A 15,155-nucleotide genomic window follows, 5' to 3' on the forward strand; every position below is an offset into this window, starting at 1 on the left:
CAGTGAAACTCACTTTTGAATAAATATTCCTTAGAGCAGTGGTTCCCAACCTTGGGTAACCCAGATGTTTTTCACTGGTGGAGAAGGCTTCCAGGAATTGCAGTCCATGAACTTACTCAAGGTTGTGAACCACACTGCCTTAGAGCGTTGGAGTGGTTTTGTGAAAACTCACTGGGGTGATGGTGGCTACAGCAATGGTCAACTGGTCTTTCAACATCTCCTATACCTTGAAAACTCTATTAGGGTCATTATGTGGTGGAAGTAGTTTGGTGGCACGTTAACATCGCCAGAATATTTCTAGCATTGCTTTGCTCCTTGCAGTACCTTGAAGACCCTCTTGCATTGTTAGGGATTGGCTTAAGAAACAATATTTTGATCGTACAGTATTTGTCGCAAGTATTGTGTACACAGGCAGGTCAGCCCCATTTAATGTGTTGCTGGATAAATAACCACCTTGCTCTGCCGCTCTAAAGCCCCAGCAACAGTGTTCGGGGGCGGGCGGACTTTTAAAGGCAGAGAACGAGCTAAACGGCTCACGTGAACGACACGCAAGTCGCACCGCATCTTTTGGGTTTGATAACTTGTGAACCGGTCCTCGTGAAGGAAACGGTCTCGGGGGGGGGGGAGGTGTGTGTGTGTAAAAGGTTTGGCGGGAAGCGCAGGAGAACGCGCTGCCTTGCCTTCCTGCAGTTCTTTCTCTCTCGAGAGAGAGAGCCTTTGGCGGCTCTCGGCACTCACTCACTAGTGGGAGCTGGCGAGGGCCAGGCGGCCGAGCCGAGCCGTCTGGAGGAGCGCGAGAGCAGCGGCGGGAGCAGCTGGGCGCTTTGGCCGCGCGCCTGAGGGGAGAAGTGAGGCGAGAGGCGTGGAGGCTGAAGAGAGCGGCCGAAGGAAGGGTCCGGATCAGAGGAGGAAGGGGAGCCGGCCGTCGCTCGGGGCCGAAAAAAAAAAGACCGGGAGCTTCTTTCTGCCCGCGCCAGGGAGGGAGGACACGCGCCCTCCTCCTCCTCCTCCTCCCCGGGAAGCCGGAGGGGAAAAAGCCCGGCGTGACTTTTACAAGCGCTCCTTCGCAGCCTTCTCGCGCGACGGCTCCCGACTTGCAGGACTCGCGAGTGAGTTGGGGCGCCTGGGGGGGTGTTTGAGGGGGGCGCGCGCGCGCGAGAGAGAGAGAGTGTGTGGGGTTGTTGCGGCTCTTGCTCCTGGCTGGGCGACCCTTCGCCTTCATTTCCGAGGCGCCTGGCGTCTCTTCCCCCCATCCCACTCCACCCCACCTTCCGAGTCGGGGGAGGGGGGGGTCTCCTGCCGGCGGCGGAGAGAGGCGGCCGTCCATCCGGGGCCCGTTACGTGGGGAGACTTGACCGGGAGGGGTAACGGACCGGTGCCAAACTTCTCTCCTTTGGAAACTCCCGAGGAGGGAGGGCTTCTCCCCTCTTTCTCCTTGCTCCCGGGGTGCTGCGTGCGGGCATATTCCAGGTAATATGTTAAAAAAGTCTGCCTCTAACCGGCGGGGCTGGAGGGGGGGGGCGTTCTCCAAAAGCCAAGGCGGCAGAGCCGACCCTGCTCGCCGTGCAGCGCCTCGCTTACCTTCGCGTCGTCCCACGTGGGGACGGAAGGGTCGGTCGGGCGTGTGCGTTGCCAAGACGGGGTGTGCCTGCGCGTGTGCCGCCTCTCTTGCACGGAACAGCCTGGCTGTTCGCAGAGTTGTGAGAACTTCGAGAGAGACGCCCGCCCTTTTCGAACCGACGCGTTGGACACGGGGAACCCCCCCGCGCGGAATGTACCGTCCAGAGACAGGTTTGGGCGGGGACCGTCCTGCCCCCCCCCCGTGGCACAAAGTAGGCACCTGATAATTCTCTTGAAAGCATCACAAGGTCCTTGTTGTATTGGAGCAAGGGCCAAGGACCACCTGAGCTACCTTGATCTGCGCTTTGGACCTCATCGGAGGAATGATGCTCCATTTTGGTAGTGTCAGGAATCATCAGTAGACTCTGACGGTCTTTTTTGCTGACCAGAGTACTCAATGCCCCTGGGGGAATCCAAAGCACGACATAAGGGCAATAGTTTTCTCCCACCGTAGAAGAACTGGCACTCTTCTGGGAGGGCATAGGGCTACCATCACTATTTTATCCTGTATTTCCTGCTCATCCTCTTTGGGCTAGTACTGTTCAGCACAGGATTGCTGCGTTCTCCATGGGGGAGCGTAGGCATTTCCATGTGTTAGAATCTGATCCTTGCAGCTCTTTCTGTCTGCAGGATTTAAAAATCTGGGCAAAATACAAAATACTCTGGAATTGAGTCAAAGGAAATCCCGCTTCTGTGGAGTGAAACCATGTAATAAAATGGTGATAATTGAGAGTAGAATTAGGATAGAGAAATAGATAGATAGATGAAAAAAATTAGATAGGAAGTTTTTGTGCATGTCATATATTAGAAGCCATGATCACTTACTGAAGCTGAATACATCTTCATAAAGCACATAGTTAAACTGTGGAATTCACTGCCACAAGATGTAGTTATGGCTGCCAGATTGGATGGCGTTCAAAGATACTTGGAAAAAGTTCATGGAGGATAAGGTCATTTATCACTGCTAATCAAGATGGCTGTATCATCGTTGTGTAAGAAATTGTGTGCTTCTGTATGCCAGTTGCTGGAGTACACAGAGGGCTATCACACTCAAATCCTCTCATAGGCAGCTGATTGGCCACCATGTGAATAGAATCCCAAACTACAAGAGCTGTCCTTATCTTTTCAAGCTAAATTACTACTGTAAATTGCAAGTTTGTTTCAAATTTGACAGCAATTAAATTGACAGATGATCATATCTGAAACTTACACAAGCCACACATGCTTGTGTAAGTTTCAGATAGTAGACTAGCTTCTGTTGTTGATCACTTGCAGAATGAGTGGGTCCCACGTGTAGGTTTAGGTGTGCTTGAACTTGGAAAGTTAACAAGAGAGGTTCTGTGCATGTTGTATCAATAAAGGTCAAACAGGTGCATAGCAGTGTAGTACTTGGTATAGTACAGTGTCTTCTTTCCTGTACTGAGAGCATCTGCAATCTCCATATTCTAACAGGTGTTCTCTCTCCTCCTCTTTTAATTTTCCACCCCTGCTGGTAAGATGAACCACAGTTTGTTGGGAAGTTTTATTATTGCCTCTGCAAGGGCATTGTGTCATAGGATACACAGTGCACTTGCTTGGTTTGCCCTTTTACATGCCAAAGGATAGGCTAAAATATTTACACTTACGCCTTCTGATCTACCTTTTTGGACCTCATCAGAGGAACAGTATTTCATTCTGGTACTGTCAAAAACGTTCAATTAGAAGGTTGTCCCTTTGACTGTTAAGAGCTGAAGTTTTCTCGGAGGAACACTGTTCTGAAGTCAAGGGAATGAATTATTCTGTATTCGTAACTTCAAGAGTAGTGAATCTGTAAGGAGCAAAGAGGAAAGTGTTAAAACTGCTGTTCAAATATCCTGCTCTTGATAAGACTTTGCCCAGAGAAGATCTGCACTTGGTGACATTTATAGGAGAGCCTTTGGCTAAGTTTTAAAGTACTGGTCACATTCAATCCTTGAAGGCAGTAGAGCAGTGGAGAAAATAATCTCTCCTTGATATCTTACGGAACTAGTCAAAAGTCATAGTCCATCACACCAATGGAGTGAGCAGTTTCACTTATCAAAAAACGTTCCAACTTCTATGTTCCCTCACTATTGCCCATGTTAAGTGGGTCTACAGAAAACTATAGTCCAAGATATTTAGAGGGCACCGGGTTAAGGGTTATCTGTCCTGGGGCTCTGATTTTCTTGCTCTGAGGTAGATCTGCTAGGTTTGGCTGAATGATTGCAAGTTTGCCCAAAGTTTAGAACCCCATTCTCTTTAGTGTATTTATATAACCTGCTACAGGAGCTGTCTTTTGTCTAGCAATGTTGCTGAGCCATATTTCTGGATTAAAAAATACAAGTGTTTAAGAACTGAGCAAGGTAAACATCTTTTTAATATAATAAAGAAATGTGATGGCACATCAAAAACTTTGTGGCTGTTTTGTATTCTCCAAAATATAAACAGTGTATCAATAGATGCACAGACTTTTTGATGTGTCCTTGTGTATTTAGGTGAGTGTATTCTCAGTAAATAGGAGAAGGTGGTTTCTAGGTACAGTAATTTCTTTACCTCTTTTTTGTAATATATTCCATTGCTGCTGGTGTAACACTTAGTCAGTGATGGAGCTGTAACTTCATTATGTCACACTGTACATTCAGTAGAATGTGCATCTACATTTTTAGCTGCTGCTCCCGCTACAGGTTGTGCAACATTGCTTTTTTACAGAACACTTCCTCTCTTACCTAGTTCTGGTCTTTGAATCTCTGTGTATTTGAATCCTTTCAAGTTAGATTGCATTAGGACTGTTGACTCTTCTACTGTTGTAGCCTCTAAGAGCCTAAGCCCTTGAACACTGAGTCCAGCCCCTATCAGAGAGGCATATAGGGGAATTGAACTCCCAACCTCCAGATCCACAGCCAGATACCTGAACCACTGAGCTATTCAGCAGTTCTTCCTCTTATTTCAACAATTACCAGTGTCATTTCTCTAACTGTTCTATTGTTTTTATTACAAGTGTTTGTATTGTATTCTTTTATGGTTGTTTTAACACTTTTCAGGATTCTTTTGAATGGCACATTATAAAACAAATTGGTCTGTCTTAGCTTATCCAAAGACCCAATTAAAAATGAAAACAAAACAATCAACAAACTTTAAAACCACTAAGCTTTATGGATTCCAGGCACAAGTGTTAACATTTCCTTGATACACATTTGCTTGCTGTTGTTATTGAAAGCATTTGTTTATGACATTTCTACCTAGCAGGGCTCCTAAACAAATTTGTGTTAGATTGACATTATTGAAAATCAAATAAAAACATTTAAAATATTGTTTAAACATAAATTTAGACATTCTCCAAAATCCAGTTTAAAAAGAATCCAAGAGACTAAAGGCCTTTAGGAATAGTGTAGTTTTAATTTCCTGATGGAAACTCAGCAGAAATGGAGATAACCTAACTTCTTTTACGAGGGATTTTCACTGTCAAGGTGGTGCTACAGAGAAAACCTGTCTTGTGATCCTGTTGAGTATCTCAGACTCTGGGCAAGTGCCTATGAGAAAAGGTGGTCTTTCAGTTATCTTTGAACTGAGCTAAGAAGCAAATTGGATGCCAAGGTAGCTGGTCTAGTGCTTTGTGGTCTCTAAAGCTCACATCAGACAACAGTCCAGTTGCTGTTACATTGCACTAGCTGCAGTTTCTGAACACTTCAAAGGCAGCCCCACATAGCACATATTAAAGCAGTCAAATCAAGAGGTGGTTAAGGCATAGATCTGAGTCCCCTAGGGAAGAGGGCAGCTGGCCCATCAGCAGAAGCGGGCAAAAGGTATTCCTGACTACAGCACCCACCCACCCTGGTTTCCCAAGAAGCAATGTGGGGTCCGAGAGCTCCTCTCTTCACCAGCTGCAAGTGTGCAAGTAGGCTTACAACAGCAAACAGCTATGCTTATTTTTTTTTAAAAAAAGTTCCAACAGTTTATAGCGGAGAATTGTGCCAATTGCATTACATGGATGTAAAACCTGGTAGGATTCTGGCCAGTATGTTTGGCCTCTGTTCAGTGGAGGCTAGTCAGTAAGTGCAAACAGGGTATCCAGACAGCCTGCTCCTTCTTTCCTTCCTATCAGAACTCTCAGCCTCAACCTGGCACAGAGGGAATTAGCAGTAGATGGGAATGCTTTTAATGTCAAGGCAAGTATGTGCTTCTGTTTCTCAGCTGGGATGTAATGCGAATGCATGGGGTAGGGGTGATGCCATCCTTGAGTGAATGCCTGCCTGCGTACCTACTTCTGTGCATGTGTTTGCCTGCCTGCATATGTTTATGCTTGTGTCTAAATGGATTTGCCCCTGCAGTTTCTGGCTCCACCTACTATTCGCCGCTGTGACTCCTCTTCTGACTACAATTGTGGCATCAATTGCCACTATCACCATTGTTCTCCCCCCCCCTCCAGTCAGTGTAACGTACCAGATGTTGGTGCAGAACACTTTTGTGCATGCATGTGTGTGTCCAAAACACAACTTTATGCGTTACAACTAGTAGCTGGTGAAAAAATTGCTCATCTTTCCACTCTCATGCAAGAAAGGAAAATCTAACAGTGGCTGTCAGTTTTTTAAATGAGGTCTTATGATGTGTTAAGAAACTCTGTTTCATTGGGAATGAGAAAAGTTGTGAATATTCATTACATGCGTAGTTCTTAAGCAGATGAAGCATTTCGTATGTTTTGAAGCAGACGGAACAGATTTTTTTTAAACTTCAGCGTTGTGGATATACTGGGAATAAGTGTTTCTCAGGTACAATGTCGTAGGGATAAATCCCAGTTTGTAGCTTTCTGTCTCAGTGTGGTTTGATGTTATGATAAGAATTGAGCCCATGCAGATGAAGGCAAATTGCTTAATTTCTCCTCCCCTCTCGTTAAATAAATGGCCACCTTGGGGTGGGTAGAAAGTGTTTGGAGGTAACTTCTTTGAGAGGACAAAACTGCCTTTGACTTAACATTATGAAGTGACCAACTTCTTGCTGACAGGTATGCCTCAGGGAGCTGCAAAGCCTGGAGAGGTGGGAGCTGGAAGGCCTGAAATACAGACTTTCTTTTTTCCTTTAGAACATGGCCAAAGAGTCCAAAAGCCCACAGCAACCATTAGATCCCTCCCGTGAAAGCCTTCGCGAATACATCTCTCTTTTCCCCTACCCCACACCTGTCATAATGATGTGCCCTTTCCTAGTTGTTGTTTCTTAAGAAGCCTTTGATAGAGAATATCTGAAATACTATGTTTAAGAACAGTTTTATAATTAACACTTATTGCAGTTTCTCTAACAGAAGGTTGCATGTATCATTTCAGAGAGAACCTGTAGGAGGCTTATGCAACCTGATGCCTCCACGGACACCCAGACCCCATGATTCTTCCAAAGGAATTGTCATGCTTATTATAAATATTTATTTTTAAAAGTACTTAGAGTATTACATATTCAAAATGCTGGTGATTGCGTTTCTCCTAGATATGAAATGGCTACAGTTTTAGAACACCGCAGGGACTGTCGGCTTCTGTAGCAGCCTGATCCTCTCTAACCTTTGGTAGAGAAGCCCTTTAGAGAAGTCTAATTTGTGATGTCGGTGCAATTTATTAAGGACTTGCTTGGTGGCTGCACCTGTCTTAGGGAGCAACTCTGCTCAGTGACTTTATTTGGCCCCTGGCTGCCTTGCTGTTTTTTGGTCCTAGCAGGCTATTGTTGTGTTGGGCAGATGAGGCTTCTGGCTGGTTTAGCAACTGCTATGGATGGGAAGATGCAATTGATATTGGATAGGTTGCATGTATTAGCATACAGCTTGTCCATCATAAGCATTGGTTTTCTGGAGTTCTGGCTTTCTGTTTCACCCAAATGTGGCTGTAGTATGGTGATGAATCATTCATTTTCTTCCTAAAGCTTAAAGTATTTGAAAACAAGTATCTGAAATTAGGTAGAATACAATTTCAAATCATTTCATGTTAAGCTTGAAGTGAAAATTATTTTCTCTGCATTGCATCCAAATGCTGTAATTATGCTCCATACGCTCCTTGTATTTCTTTCTCAATAAAGGTAACTAGTCATCTAACCATCCTTACCATGGTGCCCTCTGGATATTGTTGAACTACTAATTTCATCACTCCTAGTAAGCATAACCAATGATCAAGGTTAATCTGAGTTCTAGATTAAAATATGTGTTGGTGCCTGGTTTAATCCTATGATTAAACTGATATACAGTAAATGTTATTTTTCTATATGGAAATATCATTATACTTTCTTACTTTCACCAGCTCCTCCTCCTCCACTTGCTTTGTCCAAATATCAGAAGTGTGTGATTTTATTAGGGGATAATATGAATAACTCATAAAAAAGAACAATTTTGATTTGAATGAAACACGTTAAAGAACAGATATGAAACTCATCCGTATCTAACAAAATATTGCCTATTTATAGTGTGGTGGAACTTCATTACATTGAGTTATTGAGGACAGTGACTGGAAAGTTGCTCATAAAACTGGCACTTCTGATCTAGAGTAATCTTGTATATAGAAGTGTTGGCCATAGTGAGCAATAGATGATAAATATCTGCAGCTGGAAGGGAAGAGGGTTTTCAGAGGTAATAGTTCTTCTCCCCTTGCCACACACCAACCAGTTCAAAAAGCAGTAAAGCACCCAAAGGTTAGAAACAAGAAAGCAACAGTATGAGTTCAGAGCAACCCACTCAGCACAACAGACCTCCTGCAGCAGGGCAGCACTATAAAAAATAAAGGAAAATAAGCAGGCAGGCACTAGCTGGCCACCTGGCACACACCAAACGAAACGACACAGAGTTCCCCACACCTCACCACAATATACACCTTTAAAAGAATAAGTATACACCTAATTAACAAAATAACAATTCGAAAAGACAAATGGGAAAGCACCCACATAAATATAGCAGGGAAGAAAATAGCAAAATAAAACACACACATATGAAACCCCCATTTCAAAAGCCAAGAAAACCAAGCCAACAATTAAAGGCAGTATATATACGGTATAATCAAAGCACCTCCAAAACCAAAACTACTAGAATATGGGAGGTATTCACCTCCCACCACTTGATGCCTTCCCTTGTTTTCTTTTTTTGAGTTCAGCAGGGAGGCCAGGCAAGCAAGAGCAAAAATAATCTGCTCAGCCCCCAAAAAGGAAGGGGAAAAAGACAAAGGATAAAAAAAACAGAGCAGCCAGCTAGCCACCTAGCTTCATCCAAGATGGAGGGTACCAGGAGCTCAGCAGTGCACAGTAATATCACTTAATAGAATGACTGAAGCAAAAGATCACTCCTCACTGGCTTCCAACCAATCCAAATGTTTTCACAGATTAAAAAATCTTATTCCTCTTGGATGTTCTGATTGGCTGCTGATATAGCCCATCTGACACTATTGGGTGAAAAATTTGCAGGGCTATTTGGCAGGCAAAGGGTGAAAGAAAACTTAAATGAAAGCGGGAAATATAAAAAAGCATGAAACCTTCTTGTATCCCTCTTTTGTTAATTCAACTTGCTCAAAAATTTAGAAATTAACAAAAGAACAAAAGCAAAAAATCTCCCAAAAACCCAATTTTAAAAAAAATTAAAACATTAAAGTCCCATCCCTAGATATCATTATTGTATTGCTGATAATATGTTTAAATAGATGGAGTAAAACCCTGAAGGAGTAAGATAAATAGCTGCCCCTGGCAGTTGTAGCACCTGGTTCAGTGGGTATAACTCAGTTATTTATGAAAGATGTCGCAGTCTGAAGAGCCTCTTCAGAACGAGTAAAACTCATATCCTGAAGAGATTCATTTCAAACAAATCTGTCTGAGATCAGATAGCTTGGTACTGTTCTTTGGGCTGTATGAAGACAGCTGCTTGATGCCTGGTAATGAGTTTATAGAAACACTTCTTATTTCCGTTCGCTTCCTCTAAAGAGGATTAAGTGATAGAGTGTATCTTCTGTCACTTAGTAGGTCAGGGTGAAAGATATTCCATTTATCCAAACTTCTTGTTGTGTTTAGGAGGCAAGAATGTCCATGTGTCCTTCTTATGCGAGAAAGTCCTCTATCTGGATGGCTGTCAGAGAACAGTTATGTGTTTTGGAAGTATCCTATGTTTGAAGGTGTGCTCAGTTTTAGCACTGCCAAAATTACCATATGCAGGAGATTGCAAAGATCTTAAAGTTGCTCCTCAACCATTAGAAGAGATGAATTATATTTACTTTTTGTTGTAGAATTCTGCATTTGTACATATAAATTAGCATATGCAATTTTAAGCCAATACAGTACGTTGCCTTTTGTTTTCTTTCTGAATGGCTGAGGCTGATGTGGAAACTCCAAATGGTGAAAAATGCGGTGGCCAGACTCTTTAGTGGAGTGAGAAAATATCATCATATCTCTCCTACTCTGGCCGTGTTGCATTGCCTGCCCATTCGGTTCCGCGTTGACTTCAAAGTTTTAATGGTTACATACAAAGCCCTAAACGGTTTAGGGCCTCGATACTTGGTGGAGCGCCTAATCCCACCAAAATCTACCTGTATCACCCAATCTAGTCAGGAGGTGAGGCTGAGGAGCCTGATGCCGAGGGAGGTCCGGAAGGAAAAAAACAAGAAACCGGGCCTTCTTGGTGGTTGCTCCTCGCCTCTGGAATAATCTTCCTCCTGAGATCTGTGTGGCCCCCTCGCTGGGCATTTTAAAAAGCCAATTGAAAACCTGGCTGTTTAGGCAGGCCTTCCCTCCAGTTACTATTTGATTTATTTCTTCTTATTTTTTCCATCTTGAATAATTTGATTATTGATGTTTATAACGTTGTTATCTTTTATAATGTTTTATTATACATGTTGGAAGCCGCCCAGAGTAGTCAGTTGACTAGATGGGTGGGGTATAAATGCAATAAATAAAATAAAATAAAATTTTGTCAAGTGTTGTGGTGGATGGCAGGTGGAGAACTGGCATGATATGCTTCATCTGTATGGTGGTACTATAAGTTGCATCAAGAAAGGAAGTTCTGTTTCTGTTCTTCCCTGCCATGTAAGGATGTAATGAATGCTCACCGTGAATGTCTCACAACACATCAGGACCAACCTGTTGTAAAAATGGTCAATTGCTGTGACATGTTTGGCTCCTGTGAAAGTGAAAAGACCAACACTTTTCCCAGCAATGTAAGGCAAGCTCTGAAACAAAATGAACCTGTGGATTTTGCACGAAACTGTGTATATTCTGTTAAAAATTATTTTGCATGAAATACAAAGATTTCTGTGCCAAATACAAGTTTTATTGCACAAAAAACACCTCTCTGAATTGTTCAAAAAGAACATGGTGGAAGGTGAAAAATAAAATGTGGACTAGGTGAAGATTCCGGGTGACTATGGCAATGTGTGTGTGTGTTTAGTCGTTTAGTCGTGTCCGACTCTTCGTGACCCCATGGACCAGAGCATGCCAGGCCCTCCTATCTTCCACTGCTTCCCGGAGTTGGGTCAAATTCATTCTGGTAGCTTCGCAGACACTGTCCAGCCATCTCATCCTCAGTCGTCCCCTTCTCCTCTTGCCATCACACTTTCCCAACATCAGGGTCTTTTCCAGGGAGTCTTCTCTTCTCATGAGATGGCCAAAGTATTGGAAACTTCAGGATCTGTCCTTCCAGTGAGCACTCAGGGTTGATTTCCTTTAGAATTGATAGATTTGTTCTCCTTGCAGTCCAGGGGACTCTCAAGAGCCTCCTCCAGCACCACAATTCAGAGGCATCAATTCTTCCGCGGTCTGCTTTCTTTATGGTCCAGCTCTCACATCCATACATCACTACAGGAAAAACCATAGCTTTGACTATTCGGACTTTTGTTGGCAAGGTGATGTCTCTGCTTTTTAAGATGCTGTCAAGGTTTGTCATCACTTTCTTCCCCAGAAGCAGGTGTCTTTTAATTTCGTGGCTGCTGTCTCCATCTGCAGTGATCATGGAGCCCAAGAAAGTAAAATCTGTCACTGCCTCCATATCTTCCCCTTCTATTTGCCAGGAGGTGATGGGACCAGTGGCCATGATCTTAGTTTTTTTGATGTTGAGTTTCAGACCATTTTTTGCACTCTCCTCTTTCACCCTCATTACAAGGTTCTTTAATTCCGCCTCACTTTCTGCCAGCAGAGTGGTATCATCTGCATATCTGAGATTGTTGATATTTCTTCCGGCAATCTTAATTCCGGTTTGGGATTCCTCCAGTCCAGCCTTCCGCATGATGTATTCTGCATATAAGTTAAATAAGCCGGGGGACAATATACAGCCTTGTCGTACTCCTTTCCCAATTTTGAACCAATCAGTTGTTCCATATCCAGTTCTAACTGTTGTTTCCTGTCCCACATATAGGTTTTTCAGGAGATAGACAAGGTGGTCAGGCACTCCCATTTCTTTAAGGACTTGCCATAGTTTGCTGTGGTCCACACAGTCAAAGGCTTTTGCATAGTCAATGAAGCAGAAGTAGATATTTTTCTGGAACTCTATGTGTAATGACTATGGCAATGGCCTATACTTTATGTTGTCCATGTTGGTGTGCACTTTAAAAGCAGCAACAGCATATACTCCACTTGGAGAGCAGCATTGGAAATGACCTAGCATGGAAATGAAACAAAACAATGTATGACCAGAAAAGAGACTATTAGATCTTATGGGTGGAAAGAGAGAGAAATGAGGAAACAGTCTCTCTCAGGTAGTGACAAAGGAACAAAAACAGTAAGAGGCAGTGCTTTCTTAGCAGGGATAAATCCTCTAAGATGAGCATTCAGTCAGAGGCAAACTGATGAATGGTAGGATTTGCAAAGCTTCAATCTTAAAAGCCTGAGATTTAGGCTAAATCTCATACTTTTAAAAGGCCTAAAACAGTATCATGGGTTTATCAATTATATCACAGATTCCTAATCTATAGGTTACGACATCCATGAAGGTCACAGTGTTTTTTTGGGGGGCTCACCACAGTTTTTGGAGGAGGGAGACATGAACCACCCCAAGCCAAGCTCTTTTTCCTCCACACTGTGGGGCTTTTGGTCCCCCCCCCCCCGCTGTGTACTCTGCTTGTGGAAGTAGCATCAGTGGCAGCAGTTCCTTGGGTGGGGAACCAGGGTGCTGGAACGGGTTGGTCTTGGTGTTGGAGGAGGAAAAGGCTGCTGCCATTGCCACTGAAACATTCTTGCTCCCTCCTCTCCTTAGTTATGTGCCACTGCCAGCATCTTAGAGAGGATGGCTGAGGACATGGTGGGAAAGGAGCTACCGTTTGAGGGAAGGATGAAAAGGGTGATGGCTTCCTTCCTGAGGGAAAGCTCACTCTCTCCCAGTAAAACCCAATTTTAAGCCACCCTCATTATCTCACCTCCTGGAGACCATTAAGGGACTATTAGAGGAGAAGAGTGGCTTTAAGAAATGCTCAGCTACAAGTACAACCATCACATCAAATATTAAGTTAGAATTATATTCTGAAAAATGTATTTGAATGTATTTTCTTTCATAATCATCATGTGCAGTTCTGACATATGTTGACCCTTTTCAGGATTTTTTTTGGATAGGCAGATAGTCAGAAGTGGTTTACCATTCACTTCTCCTGGGAATGCCTTGGAACTGTGCAGCTTGTCTTTTTTTGCAAATGTGGCAGGGGATTGCAGGTGACTTGGCTTTTATAAAAGGGCACTATGACTTGAGAAAGGTTGAGAAACACTAGATTATATGAATGGACCAATTGCCTTCAAAATAAAGGAGAGAAATGGCCACAGTCTTCTAGAGTAAGAATTACATTTAATAAATGTCATAAGCACTTTTGCATCACTGGGGCTTTTAAATGTGAAACTTTACTTGGTTCCTTAACCTTTTGCAAGCAAGAGTTTTCCTTTTGTAATTGTCAGCTCAGCAGTCCAGTGACATCACAAGTCACTTGAGCTTTGTCCTTGTGACTAACCATAATGTCATTACAAGCTCCTTGATGTGTGTAGTATCAGATAGCCTCATTTGGATCTCATGAAATAAATAAAGGGAGGCATCATGGAAAACATGAGTTGAACTAGTTTAAAACTTACATGAAGCCACAATAAATCACATGGGAAATTCAATTTCTAGGGATTTCCTAGATCTCTTTCTAGCAGTCCATATTTGGTCTAGCTATTGAGCATGCAATTTTAAATGAATAACGTAAATTTCTTCTTTCTGAGAATTTTGCTTTCCTGCAGGCCGTTTTCTTGAATTTCAAGGTGTCAAGGCATGAAATAGCACCACCAAGTAAAAATGAAAATTTTAAACTCAGGTTAATAGGCTTTTCCATTTCTAAAGGTGTATTGCTTCTGTGAAATATGAATGTTTAAGGCATGAAATCTTAGTCTTGTTTCTTGTGTGAATAGACCTATTGACTCATTGAGTCACTGTCTGGGTGAGTTCATGGAGCAGTACTTGGTGGAAAATGTGGTAATAGCCTGAAAAGTGCTTTTTAAAATTACATCATCCTCTTTCTCAGTGGTCCAGGTCAAATATATATGATTGGAGTATATAATGCTGAAAATCTGGGGGGTGGGGGAAGCAAGATTTTTTTTGGTTTTGCATTTTATATTAGGGGTTTCTAAATGTTGTGGATTATGTTTCATCTTAACATGCTTTGCATTTTACATTAGGACCTTCTTTGCCACAGACCTTATCCAACAAAATACAGTGAGTTTCCTCTTTCCCTTTAGAATATGCAAAGCTGTTACAAATTCTGTAGAAGAAATGTGGGATGTAAATGGAATAAGGAATATGTTGAGGAAAGGCATGTCTGCAAATGCTACAGGGAAAGCACATAGTGAAGATGTGGTAGGAGTTATGACTGGCTGTGACTTCTTTGCATGCCTAACACTGGTTAGGAGCAACAGTAGAAATAGCACTGTAAATCCAACAAACATAGCTAGGAGATTTGGAGTCAGATGGGGGAGGGGTGTTGCACTGGTTAAATTTTTCCTTAGATACCTCGCCTACCTTGAAAGCCCAATTATGATAGCCATAAGTCAGATGTGACTTGATGGCTCATAACAAGCATATTTCGGACAATGATGTGTTTGATTATGCTTGTTCAAGGCTCTGTCCAATGGAATCATAAAGACTTTTCTTATTAATGTTAGCAATGACAAGATGTCATCCTTTCCCCCCCCCCCACCAAGAACTTGCACTTAATGTTTCCTTCTTCAGTTGCTTCTGATACGTGGCTTGCCCTTGGCCTTGCTTTTCAGGCAAAGGCCATTTTAAATTTTGAGAGGTCAGCACTTTCTGAAAAATCAGGGAAGACAATATAGCTGTTATCAGCTGAACCCTCACTGAGAGAGATTAAAAAGGTAAACTGACAAATTCTGCCCAAAATAGACATATAGGTGGGACGACAAAGATCCTGTGATCTCAAAGCCTTGCTATTTGTTTTGCATTCATGAAAGTAAGAAGGGTTAACAAGTATGCTTTTTGTGTGTCTGACTCATGTAAGACGATCATTGCTCAAATTACTAGCAACAATTGCCTTGGATTTGCTTCTTCAGGATTTTCTCAAGAATGTGTTTCG

General features: G+C 42.8%; 1 protein-coding gene across 3 annotated transcripts in view; it reads left to right on the forward strand.

Moving 5' to 3' along the window:
* The first annotated feature begins 850 nt into the window (after positions 1-850).
* BMPR1B (bone morphogenetic protein receptor type 1B) overlaps positions 851-15,155 on the forward strand; it is a 276,193-nt gene continuing 261,888 nt past the window's right edge. For 2 of the 3 annotated variants that reach the window (XM_073001909.2, XM_073001914.2), the window contains exon 1: positions 851-1,109. The gene's annotated coding sequence lies outside the window, so the exon portion shown is untranslated. The remainder of the gene's footprint in view (positions 1,110-15,155) is intronic. The other variant, XM_078394599.1, reaches the window with a different exon arrangement.

This window comes from Pogona vitticeps, chromosome 5 (genome assembly GCF_051106095.1).
Source record: "Pogona vitticeps strain Pit_001003342236 chromosome 5, PviZW2.1, whole genome shotgun sequence".
Classification (NCBI taxonomy): Eukaryota; Metazoa; Chordata; class Lepidosauria; order Squamata; family Agamidae; genus Pogona; species Pogona vitticeps.